The sequence below is a fragment of the Juglans microcarpa x Juglans regia genome, chromosome 1S (assembly GCF_004785595.1).
Source record: "Juglans microcarpa x Juglans regia isolate MS1-56 chromosome 1S, Jm3101_v1.0, whole genome shotgun sequence".
Lineage (NCBI taxonomy): Eukaryota > Viridiplantae > Streptophyta > Magnoliopsida > Fagales > Juglandaceae > Juglans > Juglans microcarpa x Juglans regia.
The window spans coordinates 9,102,638-9,119,164 of NC_054595.1; the positions used below are offsets into that span (position 1 = coordinate 9,102,638).

Sequence of the window (16,527 nt, forward strand, 5' to 3'; positions counted from 1 at the left end):
TAGGAAGGGTGGTGTGACGTCGAGAGAGAGAGAGAGAACTGTAAAATCGAAAAGTCTTAAGAAGAGAAAATGGTGACCGACACGATGGGCTTACCGGGAAGATGTGGGTTTGACGGGAAACAACTAGTCGGCGATTTTTGTGTTGTCCGAGAGGTGCTCTGACGTCCTCAAGGTGGCTAGCTGTGTCGAGGTGCTCGTCTACGGGTGCAAGAGGCCGCAGTGTGGTGTACGCATGACAGTGCATGGAGCTCTTCACGGTCATGCGTGGTCTAGGCAGTGGAGTCGTCGCGGTCGTTATGTTTCCGTCATTGAGTCATGGCCCTTTTGGTTGCTGCTGTCAGTGCTCTATTGAGGAGTGTAAAATAGGACTGAGATGTGGGGGAAGGTTTGTTGTGAGTGAGTTTTCCTCTTCTCTATGTTGTGTTATGTTGAATAGCGACTTCGTGGGATTTAAAAAGAGGAAAAATGGAGGATTGAGGATAGGATTTCTGAGTTGGTTGAGATAAGTATTGGATTATACAATCAGGAGATAAGGATGAGACTTACGGGTGGAGATAGAAGGAAACAAGGCTTAAAAACAAAAGAACTATTGGCAATTGCAAAATCTGAAGGTTCATACAAATAAAATACCAATAGTAACAATAACAATATCATACTTATCATATTAAATTTAACAATGTAAAATCTGATAAAATAATAATAATAATAATAATAATAATAATAATAATAATAGTAGAATATTTATAGTTATATGAAAAATATATAGAACTTATCTTATGGCCTAATCTTAGGATCGGGTTGTTACACGCCTCCATGTCTCAAAATCATGGTGGGGACACTTAAGAATCAAGTCCTTAAATCTCTCCCAACTCTCATAAAAACTTTCATTATCTTCTTGATAAAAATCAGCAATCTCTCTCCTCAAAGCATTGGTTTTTAACATTGGCAAAAAAATTATAGAGAAATTTTGTAACAAGAATATTCCAAGAAGTGATAGATCTAGAACATAGAGAATTAAGTCACGCATTTGCCTTATCCTTTTAAAAATGGAAACAAGCATAGGCAAACTAACTCATCAGTGAAATTTTGAAACTTAAAGTTAGTGCAAATTTCAAGAAAATCTTTTACATGCATGTAAGGATTTTCTCTCACAAAATCCTGAAAAGTGGGCAGCAATTAAATTATCTGTGACTTCAACTCAAAGTTTGCTACAGTAGTTGCAAACAACACTATACATGATGGAGGGTTGGTGGTAATAGGTGAAAACAACTTCCTAAGAGTTTTTGAATCTTCAAGATTTTACCCCACTACAGACAAAGAATCAGAATCTAGACTAGTAAGACAATGTGTATGATCATGTATCCACGTTTTCATACACAACACAATATTACAAAAAAAAAAATTGAATTTTTGAATTTCTTTTATATAAAAAAACTAACTACAACTAGTAGAAGAATAAATTTAGTCAATATTCAATGTATTTTCCTAAACAAGTCTCCGACAACAATGCCAAAACCTCTTGTAAAATTTTAATTATACTCACAACTGTACGAAAATATAGTTTAGCAAGAACGAGATCAAGCCCACAGGGACTTGTAAAAGTGTAGGAAACCAATCAAATACAAACTAAATAAATTCTAATCTAATTCAGCAAAATGAGTTCTAAAATAAAATAAGAAACTAGGAACTAAACAATCAATGAAGCAAAGAAAGAAATAATCAACTTAAAAAGCTAACAAAATAACTAAAATAAATTTTAAAGATGCAATTAATCTAAACACCAAATAAACTATTAATGGAGAATGAACTAAGGTCTTGGAATCCACCTCATTAATTCATAGTAATATATTTATAATAATTTATTCTTCCTGGACATCTATATGATAATCTAGAAATCAATCGTGTTATCATGGAAAATATTATTTTTTTTTTAAGAAAATATCTAAAGTATGTTATTCTACACTAAAAAATATAAAATCAAATCATCATTTGTACCTGTTAAAACAAATCACAAAAGATATTAGATTTTATTTTTACCAAAATTATGAATTAGGCTATCAACTTATTAGGATTATTTTATATCATGAGAAAAATATGATTGAACTCGTACCAAGAATTTTCTCTCTCAATTGATATGAAGCAAGAACAACATATTGTTGAACACAAAAATAATTGAGAAAAATCAATCTCATGAATAATATATATAGTAAACTGATAGTAAGTTAAGAACTAACTTACCTCGATCGTCGCGTTCTACGAGAATAAAGTACGAAACACGAGAAACTAAAAATAGTGATTCTAAAAGTTAGAAATTTAATCACTAACAATTAGAAGCATGAAAATAAGCTAACTTAGAGTAAAATTACCATTTAACCCTCTACATGTGAAAAAATTACCATTTTACCCCGAACTTAAAGATTTCACATCCTAACTCTAAAAATTTTCAAAATTTACATTCTTCATATAAATTTTGTCCTAAACTCAAATATTAACTCAAAAAAACTTAAAACAAATCACAACTATAGAAAACACACTATGGCCGAAACATCCATAGAATTTTCCCCTTGATTTTTGTCGCACTTCTTCTAATTTCAAAACTCATGATCAAATCAAATTTTTGCAACAAAGATCTTCCTATCCTAAGTTTAAAAACATACTTAAAACATCCAACAAGAACTTACTAATCATCAACCCAAAACTTTTTAGTAAAAAGATCCAAATTTTTTAACTAAAAACAAACATTTGAATCACAAGCTTTGATATAATTCAAAACATCTCCAAGAATTCCAAAAAATCAAATCTTACTTCTAACATATTCGTAACATCATCCTAAGATCAACCATATTTTAAATAATCAAACAAAAGTCACCAAAATCACGAAATAACACTTGGAGTTTTTGGTTTTACACATAGTCTAAAAACAGAAACTTTGCTCTCAACTAACTTTGATCAACCTCTTGATCCATGGCTTAAAGAAATGTGATCTTCAAACTAAAACATCACATGATTTAAAGATGTGTTCTAAAGAAGAACCAACCATCAAACTTATAATCACATGGCTAAAACTCAATAAAACATGGATCTAACCCAAAACATCAAATCTTAGGCCTAACCAAAATCCTCTTGCATAGAAAAATCACATATTTAAAAGTAATACTAAATATCTTCAAAATAACATCCTAACATGTATATAAGAGGCTTAGGATCATCACATAAAAATATCAAACCCTTTAAAGTAAGATTAAACCACGAATATTCAAACTTTCTCAAATCAAAAACTGTTTTTCCACTTTCAGTTTCAAGTTTCTAGATCTAGGGAAATCTATCATCAAAATTTTTAGTCATGCAATAAAACCTCAATAAACATTCATAATCACATGCTAACAACACTCCATTAAATTTTCAGACCAAGATATGTCCATTAGCTTGGTCAAAATGTCCAAAACATGACATACTATCCAGTTTCACGCCCAGAATGACCTTCACTCAAAGACTTTTGATCGATCAAATGAGTATGGAATGAGACTAATAAGATATCCTCGGAAATTTCACTCAAAGAAGAACAGCTTTTATGCAGGAGTCATCGTGCGAAAATACTTACAAAGGGTCAAAAATCTCCATGCACAAAGACCCATAATCTGCCCGAGAGAGCTCTTTTGAGTTTCTCTATAAGAACGGGGTGAAGAAGTGATTAAAGGGAGTGAAATGTGTCTTGCATGAATTTAGACTTCTGGAGGGGAAAGTTATGGGCTTGAATGACCCTTGATTGGAGGTAGCTATGTGACATAAAGGTATCGTTTGGATTCGAAGATGAGTTGAGATGAGTTAAGATGGGTTGTGAATAGTATTGAGATGAGTTGTGAATAGTAGTGAGATTTGTGAGTTAAAGTTGATGAATAATAATGAATAGTAGTGAGATGAGTTGAGATGAGTTGAAATGAGTTGAGATGACTTACGAATACAAACTGGGCCAAAGTGAAGAATAGTGAGGAGCAAAGACTGCCTGCAGCAACTGTGAGGTATGGACGTTGATGAGGTAAATTTCTCCTTCACATCAAGGCACTATTGGCTGCAGTCAAGGGCAGTGGATGGTCTGCCATGTGGGAAAGGAAACTTCTTCAAGAAACTTTGCCAAGGTGGCCAAATTTGTGGGTCTTGGTGGGCCCTCAACCAAGTGGGCTTCAATTTGGGGTTTAAATGGGGTTTGGTTAGGGTTTGGGATGCTATCAAGCCCAAATCCAATTTTTCTTGGCTCAATCAAAATTCCAAGGTTTAAAAGGTTGAATAATGATGTCATGACAAGGATTGGATTAATTAATAGCATGTGGAAGTGATTTAATCAAGTGATTAAACACAATACTGGAAATACAATTAAAAATGGTTTTGAGGCCAACTTTTAGGGTTTAGGAAACTGTTTAGAGTTTCAATTTCAACCTTGTTTTTGGGGTTTCAATTGAATTCCGACCATTTATGGTTTCGCTAGAATTGAAACCCTCTCTAGTCTGGCACAATTTGGTTAATCAGATGAAATAAAGTTTTGCTTAGATGACATAATCTCACACCTTGATTTCCTGCACAAATCCATCTAATGGCTCCTTATGGTGCCAAGTGTCTAATACTATTAACTATGTGCGGCTAAGATCTTGCCAAGTGTCAAAATGAAACTTCTCTAACCTAATTTGGACATTCCACACTGTGATTTTGAAAACACTATATTGGGTGTGCTTATCGAGATTACTATTTACTCCAAAAAAATGTATAATAAACTTAGTACTTAAAAATCTTAAATATTCATATTAACCTATAGTGAAAATCGTTTACCGAAATTCAACCCCGAAGTGCCCCTAAAATTAATTTCACAATTTCGAACAAGCGTTACGTCCAAAATTATGAAAATTGATTATTGCGTCATAATATCCTAAATAATCAACTGAGTCTAATGGCATAAACCATAACGCATTTTGACACTTCTAACTATCTCAAATAATTAAACTCATATTTCTAGCACCATAGTGAGTAATAACACTGACTATGTTAACAGACTAAAACTTGTACGATTAGTCGATTCATAAAAACTTATGGAGTTTTCACGAGATTCCTAAAATCAATAGAAATTCCACTAGGAAATTTCTAGCAAACTATTACAATATTACTAATCTTAAATAGGGTTTCATCCTCAACCTTAGTTGAATACTTAGCCAGACATGTTCATGAAAATAAACTTCAAAATCTGAACATAAATACACATCAAGACAATATTTAAAAGAAATTAAAGAGAAATAAAAATTACAGTACTTTGAAACTTAAACATAACTCTAAAAATAGAGGTACAACTCCAATTTATTTTTCTCTTCTTCTTCTTGCTGCTATTGCAGCTCTGGTTTCTTTTTCTTTTTCTTCTTTGATTTTGTTCATTCGTCCAGAATGAGCCCTTGTCTCTTGTGTCGTGTGTGTGTATAAATATATATATATATATATATATATGTTGTTGCATATGTATGCGGTCTATTTATAGACCTTAGACTTAAGGGATGTTTGGAAATATTTTTCATCCCATTTGATAAGTATGAATTTTATATGATTTTTATTACTCTTTTATTTATGAAAAGTGTAAGTTTTTCTTCAATTCTATTGATTTTATTTTTTTCTATACGTTTCTCTTTATTCTCTTGGATTTGAAGGAATGAGAAGATTTAGTATGAAGGGAGAGCATTTTGGTACAAAAGAGGAAACTACAGATCCAAATTGACGAGAGGTGATGAGATCTTAAGAGAGCCGAGGAGATTTAGGCGAAAAGACTTGGCGATAAGGCTCTAGGCGGATAGATTGGGCAACTAGTCTAAACAACCAACTTAAAAGACCAACCTAAACGACATCGTGGGCAACAACTAGCACCTATCATTATTCGATCTTGAAATTCAAAAGAAATTCATTTCAGCACCTATCATTGTATCACTGAATTGGAATTTACCTTTTGAATTAATGTGTGATGCTAGCGATTATGCTATAAGGGTTGTTTTGGGGTAGAGAAAAGATAAAAATTTTCATGTTATTTATTATGCAAGTCGAACCTTAACAGAAGCTTAACTTAATTATGGTACTACTGAAAAAGAATTGTTATCGGTTGTGTTTGCTTTTGACAAATTTCGTTCTTCTTTGATAGGTTCAAAGGTGGTCATCTACACTGATCACTCCGCTCTTAAATACTTGTTGTCAAAGAGGGTTGTCAAACAGAGACTATTAAGATGGATTTTGCTCTTACAAGAGTTCGATTTGGAAATAAAAGATAATAAAGATTATGTCTCTAAATTGGTGGAAGCGGTCGCCTTGCTAACCAATGATGCGAGGGTCATAGTGAATTTCCTGCGGTAGAACATCTTTTCATGATTTGGAACTCCGACAACCATAATCAGTGATGGTGAGAAGCATTTTTGCAATCGCCATTTTGAAGCACTACTGACTAAGTATGGAGTTACCCATCACGTGGCAACACCATACCATCCTCAAATGAGCAGCTAGGTCGAGGTGTCTAATCGGGAGCTGAAGCGCATACTAGAGAAGAATGTGAGTATCTCTCGGATAGACTGGGAGAGAAGCTTAGATGATGCATTATGGGCTTATAGGACAGTATTTAAATCACCGATTGGAATGTCACCTCATCAGCTCGTTTATGGAAAAGAATGTCATCTACCCGTGGAGCTAGAACACAGAACCTATTGGGCAATGAGAACACTAAACTTTGATTTACAAGCAGCTGGCAAGAAGAGAATATTGCAAATCAACGAGATTGATGAGTTTCGTAATGATACTTATGAGAATACTCGGATTTACAAAGATAAAACTAAAGATGGCATGATAAGAATATTTTGAGAAGTGAGTTCAAAGTGCAGCAGAAAGTTTTATTATTCAATTCAAGACTTCGATTTTTTCCAAGAAAGTTGCGATCTAGGTGGTTGGGACCATTTGTTGTGACTCGTATTTTTCTATATGGAGCGGTTGAAGTCCATTACGAGACAAAATGGACATTTAAAGTAAATGGATAGAGATTAAAACCCTATGTGGATGGACACTTTAACTCAAAAAAGTGTTATATCAATCTCACCAATGATAAATGATGAGAGGATAATGTCTAGCTATAGACTTTAAGTAAAGCGTTTTTTTTAGGCAACCCAAGTTTTTTTGTTTTTCTCTTTAATTTTTATTTTTGTTTAATCTTTTTATTTTATTTTTTTCATCTTGTAGGTTTGCATAAGTTTGGGGACTCTCCAATGTGTTACACGGTTGCACTTTCAAGGACAACATTCAATTGGAAATCGAAGGAGCACTTCTTACTTTTTCTCATTCTTTTTCATTTTTCTTCTTATTTCTCATTGAGGACAATGTGTTATTTAAGTTGGGGGAAGGGAGTTTATGTTTAAAACAAATTAATAATAATAAAAATAATAAAAATAGTATGGTTTGATGAATAAAAAGCCTATGATAAGAATATGGTTGAAATCTATTATAATTTTTAGGAAAACATCTTATTTCTTGAGTTTATTTGTTAATCCTTGACTTGATTTTGCTTAATTTGAGATTTTCTATATTCAATGAATGCTTATCATAATCATTAATTAGAGAAATGTATTATGAATTTTGTGAATTTGTAAGGTCTTAACTTACTCTAGAACTTGTTTGATTACCTTATTTGAGCTTAAACACTGATTTCCTTACATTTCAAGAGAACTAAGCTTACACAAAATCACAGACTCACAAGAGCATGAAATGAAAAAGAGGTAGAAAGATTACAAGTAAAGTTAATCATAAGTTTGGGGTTGTGAAAAGTCAACTCATCTGTTGTGTGGCCGACAAGATAAGGCCTACGAGAGTCATCCACAAAGGCAGTCGAAAAGATATGGTTTATTTCAAAATAAAAAAGAAAAAAAAAGGAAGAAGAAGTCTGACCTGTCGAATAGAGGGGTAAAGAGAGAGATCTTTGAAAGTACAATAAAGAGATGTATGTTGAGAAATTCACAAGATTGAGAGAAGATGTTGGTGTTAGAAGTAAGAATATTTTTTTGTTAAGTGTTCAAACTTAAGTTCTCTTGTTTTGTTTGAATCCTATCTTTTCTTTGTAGCCCTCAACCTAGCCTTACATTACAAGTTTAATGAAGACCTATTGATTCCTGGTGATAGTTTTTGTTATACATTAGTGGAGAATGATTTGAAAAGCAAGCCTATGGAGTTTTTAGAGATCTATTATTTATTTACTTGTTTGCATAAAACTATTTGGAGAGCTAATGATGAAGTGAGAATGATAGGTATGCATGAATGTGAGGATGGATAATGCAGTAGAATTGAGTTGTGAATTAACTTTTGGACTTGATTGATCTTAAATGATTTATTGGAATTATAAACTTTAGGCAATCTTTGCGGCATTAAATTTTATGAATCAAACCAATGCTTGTTTTAATTGTTTTTCTCTTTTTCTTTGCTTGAGAGCGAGCAAAGCTTAAGTCTAGAGTATTTGATAAGTATGATTTTTATTACTCTTTTATTTATGAAAAATGTCAGTTTTCCTTCAATTGTATTGATTTTATTTTATTTCTATCTATTTTTATTTATTTTCTTGGATTTGAAGGAATGAGAATATTTAGTGCGAATGGAGAGCATTTTAGTACAAAAGAGGAGACTATAGATCCAGACCGACGAGAGACGACGAAATCTAAAGAGAGCCGAGGAGATTTAGACAAGGAGATCCAATGGCAACCAAAATTGACGACAAAAGTTAGGCGATAAGCGAGATGTTTTACCTCCTGGGCAAGAAGACTTGGCGACAAGACTCCGGGCAGTTAGATTGGGCGACCAGTCTAAACGATCAACTTAAAAGACCAACCTAATCGACATCGTGGGCAACAACTAATCAAGGCGAGCAGGTTTACCACTCGGTAGGTTGGCGAGAGAAGTTTTTCATCATGGTCAGGAACCTTACATCTTGGCCATTGGGCGAGGAGACCAATTATATTCAGCGCAAATGACATCTACCCAGTGGGACCCTTCCGAGTTTCGCAATCAATCTGCTGACCACCAAATCCTCCCAAACTCCGCAAATCAAGCTGCTTATTACTAAATCTTCCATTTTAGATAATTTCGTTAGTCTTGGAATAATTTTCTTTTATCTTAACATTTATCTTGATAAACTATTTTCCAAATCTTTAGGCTAGATTGTAGCCGCATTTTTCTTGTTATCGAATTTGAATTTTGACATCTATTTAGTTCCGGCTTATGGGATGAATAGGGAGATTTTGAATTTTAGAATTCAATAGTCCATAATCCAGTTTCTTAGTTTTAGTTTTTATTCTTTAAGTTTCTTTCAAGAAGACGGATCTAAAGAGCAGAGGCAAGAGCCGCATGCTTCATCAACCGATTCCAACGAAAAACACTAGTTTTATTCTTTTAGTTTCATTATGAACTAGTTTTATTTTCTAGATTTTTGATGTAGTCTAGCCTTGAACGCACAATTTATATTCTAAGTTATTTTATTTTCAATATTTTCATGATTGAGTGTTTATTCCTTGTTTTTAATGCTTGCAATTTTCTAACTAATTATTGTTTGATCTATTGAATCCCAATGAGACCGAGAGTTGATTTGTGATTAAGAGTTTTAGGATTAAGCACCATTAGTTGAGTGAAAGTATAGATACTTTATTGCGATTAATGTGATTTTCAATAAAAATCCAAAGAACTTAATAAGTCTCCAATTAATTAAATTCACATAGAGATACGATGGATTATTAGTCAGAGATATTTTTAATATTATTCGAGGGAAGATATTAAATAGTTAAAGGATTTTTATCATCAACTTGGTATAATTGGAATTCTATAACAAAGAATAATACATTGTGTGAGATTTGCTAGGTGAAATCAAACACTCTAAATCTATTCTTATTATATTTACAATCTTAGATTTTATGCTCTTTTATTCTTAAATGTATTTTTATTAAGTATTTCAATTTAATTTAGATAGTAGAATCTTTCCATTGTTTCGGTTTTTCAACTAGTAATTAATTTAGTAAATTTCAATACTCAATAACAAAATTAATCTATGTGGGTTCGACATCCGTTTTCTTTAAAACATTTTACTTCTTGTTACGATTTTGTACACTTGCAAATATTTTCAGCATAACATCATCTCATCTCATCTAATCTCATCTCATCTTATTTCCTTCTCAAATATCATTCAAATACAAACACTTTCAAACTAATCATTACAATTTTCCCAACTTTTGAAATAAAAAATAAAAAACAATTCAAATTTTTCAAATCTCAAAACAAAAATTATATTAAAAAATTATATTCTAACAATATTTTAACTTTGTAATATTTTTTATTAAATTTTTTCTCTCTCCTTTCCCAAAACCCAATAAATATTTATCTCAAACTATCTCACTACTATTTACAACCTATCTTATTACTATTCGTAAAATTCTCATCTCATTTAATTTCCCGAATCCAATCTCCATTTCTAATTCTTTTTGTTTCGTACGCATCCTGCTTTTTTTTTTTTTTTTTTATTACTTTAGTCTTCACACATGAATGATTATCTCTCCATCTATCTTTTCTTTTTCGGTTTCTTTTTTCTTTTCTCTTCTTTACGTTTCTTGTTTTGTGAGTGTCCAACATTAGCCGTTGCATCTCTTCTGTTTTCTTTTTATCTCTTCCATTTATGTTGATGTCCAAGCTTATTTTTTTGCTATTCCTGTAAAAATAAATAAATATGTCAAAGACTAATAAAAATATAAGAATTCACACTATTTTTAAAATTATGCATAGTTCGGCTATTATCACACGACTCCAATGCTAGAATGAGAGATTATCTTAGTGAAACTCCTATATGCTCTCCGGTGTGATTAAAAATAGAGTGGTATTCCCTGAATTGATAAAGAACAATCAACAACTTCGAATGGGATAGTAATGATCCCAAAGAGAAGCTAAGAGCATTCTAGCTGATGGATGCGCTAGACTATTCATGATGAAGGTCATTCCGTGTTGCCTGAGTATTCTTAAGACGAAGCCACATACGATGTTACCCTTCATGTGGTGAAGATACCTAGTAGGTGCATACGGTTTATAGGGAACCGTGAGGTATCCATACGTATGAACAAGAAAAGATCCAAGATGTTTTATGTTTGTTATGAAGCTACAAGTTCTTAAGTTTTTGGAAACAAATTTAGATGGGAGAAAAATACAGTCTCATGAAATGCAAGTTCATATTCATGCCTACATGTTCATGTTTACTCTAATCATGTTTATGTTATCTCTTTGCAAGTTCTTGGCATAACTAACTGAGATTTTAAGGAATCTCACTATGGTAATCCCATTAACATTCCTATCTCATAATGGTAAAAGTTGTAATAGGTCTAGAAGAGGATGAGCATTATGAGGAAGCTTAAGCCCTTTTGGTCGAAGGTCATTGAAGATGATCTCACTTTTGACCACAAACTAAAACTGATCGTCTTCTACATAGAACTTGTTTAGCACCTGATTGCGAACGTTAAGAAATTGTTAGATGAGGATGACTGAAGTTGTAATTTCAAAGCATGATATTTTGCGATTTGAATGATGGGTCAAGTTTGGAACCCAAGCCAAACGTATGGTATTCTAAAGACATGATATTTTTGGGATGAAGTAGAGTTTTATTTAGAGCTTTTTTCACTCTGAATTATTCATATTGTTAGAAACATACTAGGTGTATTGCATATTAACTGTTATGAATATGAACAATGGGTATGTAACTCACTGTTGCATGTCCCAACTCTTCAATCACCACCAAATTCCAAGCGGGAGTTGGAGGAGTCACACAGATTGAGAAAAAAAAACTTTACAAATGGGTCATGTTTCAGCCACTCTTGACTTAGGGTCTAGGATTGATTTTCTTTCACATTCAAGAGGATTAATTCTATGTTTAAGACTAGAGAGAACCTCCAAACCAGATGCAATGACAAGGCCCTATTTACACCCCCAATGGCATCTCGACACGTCAGCATTCTGTAATTTTTAAATCTTGCACCCGTAGCACGAGAGAAAATCGAAGAATTTGAAATAACTATACCCTATTATGGTATTCCCGATGCTTCTCCTCTCTTATGTGAGGTGCTGGAGTTGATGGAAGGTTTTTTAAAAAGAAAAAGAAAAAATGCATCCAATATTATTTCTTTCCTAAATGCACTCGTTGTGGCATAAAGATTAATTTTTTCCATTTCATTTATGGAAAGAGAAGACAAATCCAATAAAAATTTATTTTTCTCTCCATTTTTGGAAAGAAAATGACAAATTTAAGAAACTTCGAGCATAGTATATACCCCACTTACAAGCAAACAACACAACATAAATGGTAGTAGACAGTGAGAGTTTGTGGTGCAGACGAGTAGGACTAAGGCTAGGATTGGGTCACCCGCAATTGCTAGGAAATGGACTGGAAATCCACCTGCTTTTACGAGTGGACAGACGAATAGGCTGAATTCTTATTACTAGCGGGCGGGAAATATGTGGGTCACCTGCTTGCTTAATAGGCAAGGGTGTGTGTGCAATCCCCCTTTACCCAGGTAAAGGTGGCACGTGACCACCCGTTATCCTAAGGTTGGCTAGCCAGCCATCCACTAAACGAAAAAAGGAGAGGAGTGTGGCCACTCCCAAATCTCTTAAGCCAAGTAAGGGTGGTGTACGACCACCCTATTCTAGGATGGTCATTCGTTGAGCTAGGTGGGAGGTGGCGTGTGACCAACCCTTAAACGAAGGTGGTCGCTGGCCACTTGCTTAACCACCGTAAGTTTTGTTTAGTATTTTTTAGATCAAATTTTAGACACATATCTCTTAGTAGTGCTATATAATGACAAACTAACTAATAGTGCTATATAATGATAAACTAACTTTCTATATCAATTTATTTAACTAAGGAAATTGGTCACATTATACCAATAAATATGGAACCAATCTACCTTTGTTACTATTAGAATGGGGTTATGATTGAAAATTCTAATACTATGAAATTTGTTAATTGCAACAAGAGAAATGCTTTAATTAGAATGATATCTTATAAAAGTAAACCTACAAAAATAAACTGACATGACTTAATATGGTAAGTGATTGTAAAGTTACTTTTATTATAAAATAAATCTAACGTATCATATAAAATCAATTTTATTTGTAGGTTTATTTTTGTAGAATTCTTTTATTACTGTAACACTTCTTTTACATCAAAGCATTACGCGGTGCATCAATTTATAAGAATAATTATGTTCATTGGTATGACGCTCCTCACAACCACTATATTTCAATATTTGATGCAAGGCGTTATGAGCTAGAAGAGTCATAAGCTCATTTTCCGCAATGTGATACAACTTTTGCAAACAGTGCCAAGATGGAGGATAAATCGGCCCCTGAAAAAAACACACTAAACTCTGGTGTAGATAGTGAGTTGAGATGATTTATGAATAGTAGTGAGATATTTGAGTTGAGATGAAATGAGATGGAAATTATTTGAGTTAAAATATTTTAGGGAGTTTTGGGAAAGGAGAGAAGAAAAATTGAATAAAAATATTATAAAATTAAAATATTGTTAAAATATTATTTTTGCTTTGAAATTTGAAAAAGTTGAATTATTTTTTGTGTTTTGTTTGAAAATTTTGGAAAGTTGTAATAATTATATAATGATTAGATGAAAAATTTAAAAATTTGAAATTGAAAAATGTGTATGCTTATGGTGTTTGGATATTGAGATGAGATGAGATAAGATGGAAGTAACTTTCTATCCAAACCAGGCATAAGAAACTCTTCAACAAAGACAAATCCATCATTTTTTAAAATTGATAAATTACAATGAAGATGCTCAACCAAATAAAATGAAAACAAAAAGGGTAGGATGTCATGGGAGAGTGTATGAGAGCATGTTTGGACATTTGAATTATCTCATGATTTTGTGCATAGTAGTGAAATAGTTTGAGTAAAAATATTTTATTGGATTTTGAGAAAGGAGAGAAAAAAATTTGTCAAGAGATAATTCTTCAGGAGATTCCACTTCAAGGGATTCTATTCTGGAAAAATTTTATACAGAAAGTTTGGATGGATCTATAACTCTTGTTGCCTGTTTTATTGGTACGATCTTTTTAGGAGCACCCACTTCTTTTATTTGTACTTTTCTCTTCCGGAAAGTCTTATCCTTTGCACCAATAGGTTTCCACGCTTTAGGTATATTTTAGACTCATTAACTGTTGTATTATTTGATCGTCCTACGGGGACATCGATCTTGGCTGGAATATTGGCAGCCAGAATGTGAGACTTCACTATTTTCTTATTATAAGTAGAGGCATCTGGTAATTGATTTGTAATAGTTTGCAAATGAATGATCTTTTGAACTTTCAGTTCACATTGATTTATTCAAGATTAAGATGAGTTAGCGTCAAAGTGTCCCATATTATTTGTTTTTGTGCTTTTGGCAACTTGTTTCCTCCTAATGATGGGAAGACTATTTTATCTAAATGACAATCTTCAAAATGAGCCTAAAAAACATTTTCAGTTAAAAGTTCGAGGTATCTAATAATAGAGGGAGAATCAAAACTAATATAAATTCCAAGTCTACATTGAGGACCCATTTTAGTGCTTTGGAGAGGTGCAATTGGAACATACAAAACACAACAAAAAGTATGAAGATAAAAAATATTTGGTAGTTGATCGATTACAAATTGTAATAGAGAATATTTAAGATAGACAATTGGTTTTATTCGAACCAATAATGCAGCATGCAAAATCGCACGTCCCTAAATAGAGAGAGGTAGTTTTATTTTCAAAAGTAATGGTCGAGTAATTAATCACAGACGTTTAATAAATGACTCAACTAAACCATTCTAAGTATGTGTATGGGCATGGGCAATAGGATGTTCAACATTAATCTCAACTGACATGCAATAATCATAAAAAAAAATTAGATGTAAATTCTCCTGCATTATCCAATCATATAGATTGAATTGGATAATCAAGAAATTGAGTCCATAATCTAATAATTTGTGTAAGAAATCTAGCAAATGCAACATTTCGAGTAGAGTAGACAAACATGTGACCATCTAGTTGATGCATCTATTAATATCATAAAATATCTAAATGGCAGACATAGTGGATGTATAGGTCCACATATATCTTTGTGAATTCTTTGTAGAAATGATGGAGATTCAATAATTACCTTAGAAGAGAAAAGTTTGATAATTAACTTTCCTTTAGAACATGTTACAAGTGGATAATCACTTGGTAAAAGAATCTTCTAGTTCTTTAAGGGATGCTTACATGAATTCTCAATTATTCGACGCATCATGATTGATTCCGGATGACCAAGATGATCATGTCAAAGCATAAAGATTTTTGAATCAGAGCACTTCTGGTACATTATAACATATAATTTAATTGTTTTCAATGCTGTATAATATAACCCAGAAGATAAAGCTGGCAATTTTTCTAATATGTGTTTCTGGCCCAAATTCATTGTTGTAATGTAAAGATATTCACCACTGCATTCATTGGTGATTTCAACATGATAACCATTGCGATGAATATCTTTAAAACTCAATAAATTTCTTCTAGACCTCAAAGAATACAAAGTATCGTTAATACAAAATTTTGTTCCTTTTGGCAACATGATGCTGACTCTTCCGTAGCCTCCAATTAGGTTCGTTGACCTAGATATTGTATTGACATCGGCTCTCTATAATGTTAAATATTGAAAATATTTCTTATCATTAAAAATTATGTGTGTTGTACAATTGTCTGTCAGACACATATCTTCATTAATTATCTTGAAATTGGTCAATACATCAATAGAATTCATGTATCTTTATAAACAAAAATATATAAAAAAATTTATTAATGCAAAATAAAGTTTAACACGATGTATTAAAAGATAACGACTCAAACATAATATATTATAAAGAAATAAATTTATTTGTTATGATCATATGCATCACTAATTAAAATACTATTATCTCTATTTGTATCTATAAAGAAATCAGAAATATTGAGATGAGTTAGGACCATCATATTTGGATCATTAAAATAAGTTAGATGATCTTCTGTTTCCTTGTGGTCAGTAAAATTCATTTCGACCAATTATTCTTTTTCCTTCATAAATGCTTGATATAAGTCCACTAAATGTTTGGACGTACGACATGTACGTGACCAATGCCCTTTCATACCACATCTGTGACATTTGTACGCTCCTCTTGATTCTGTTATATTTTTTCTATCACATCCACGTCCGCAACCACGGTTTTCTTTATTATGATGAAGTGAGATTCATTCACTTCAGAGAATGCAGTTGAGTCGGTTGGATGATATTGGTGATTTTTCATTAACAGTTCGTTGTTTTATTCAGCCACTAGTAAACACGATATTAGTTCAGAATATTTAGTGAACTTTCGCACTCGATATAGCTGTTGCAGGAGCACATTCGAAGCATAAATTTCAAACATATCATCATTAGTGATTTTTTCTCTACACAATTTC

General features: G+C 32.5%; 1 non-coding gene across 1 annotated transcript; it reads left to right on the plus strand.

Annotated features, from left to right (window-relative positions):
• The first annotated feature begins 821 nt into the window (after positions 1-821).
• LOC121247950 lies at positions 822-928 on the plus strand. Its single transcript, XR_005937351.1, has one exon. It is a non-coding gene; the product is annotated as a small nucleolar RNA R71 (small nucleolar RNA).
• The last annotated feature ends 15,599 nt before the right edge of the window (positions 929-16,527 follow it).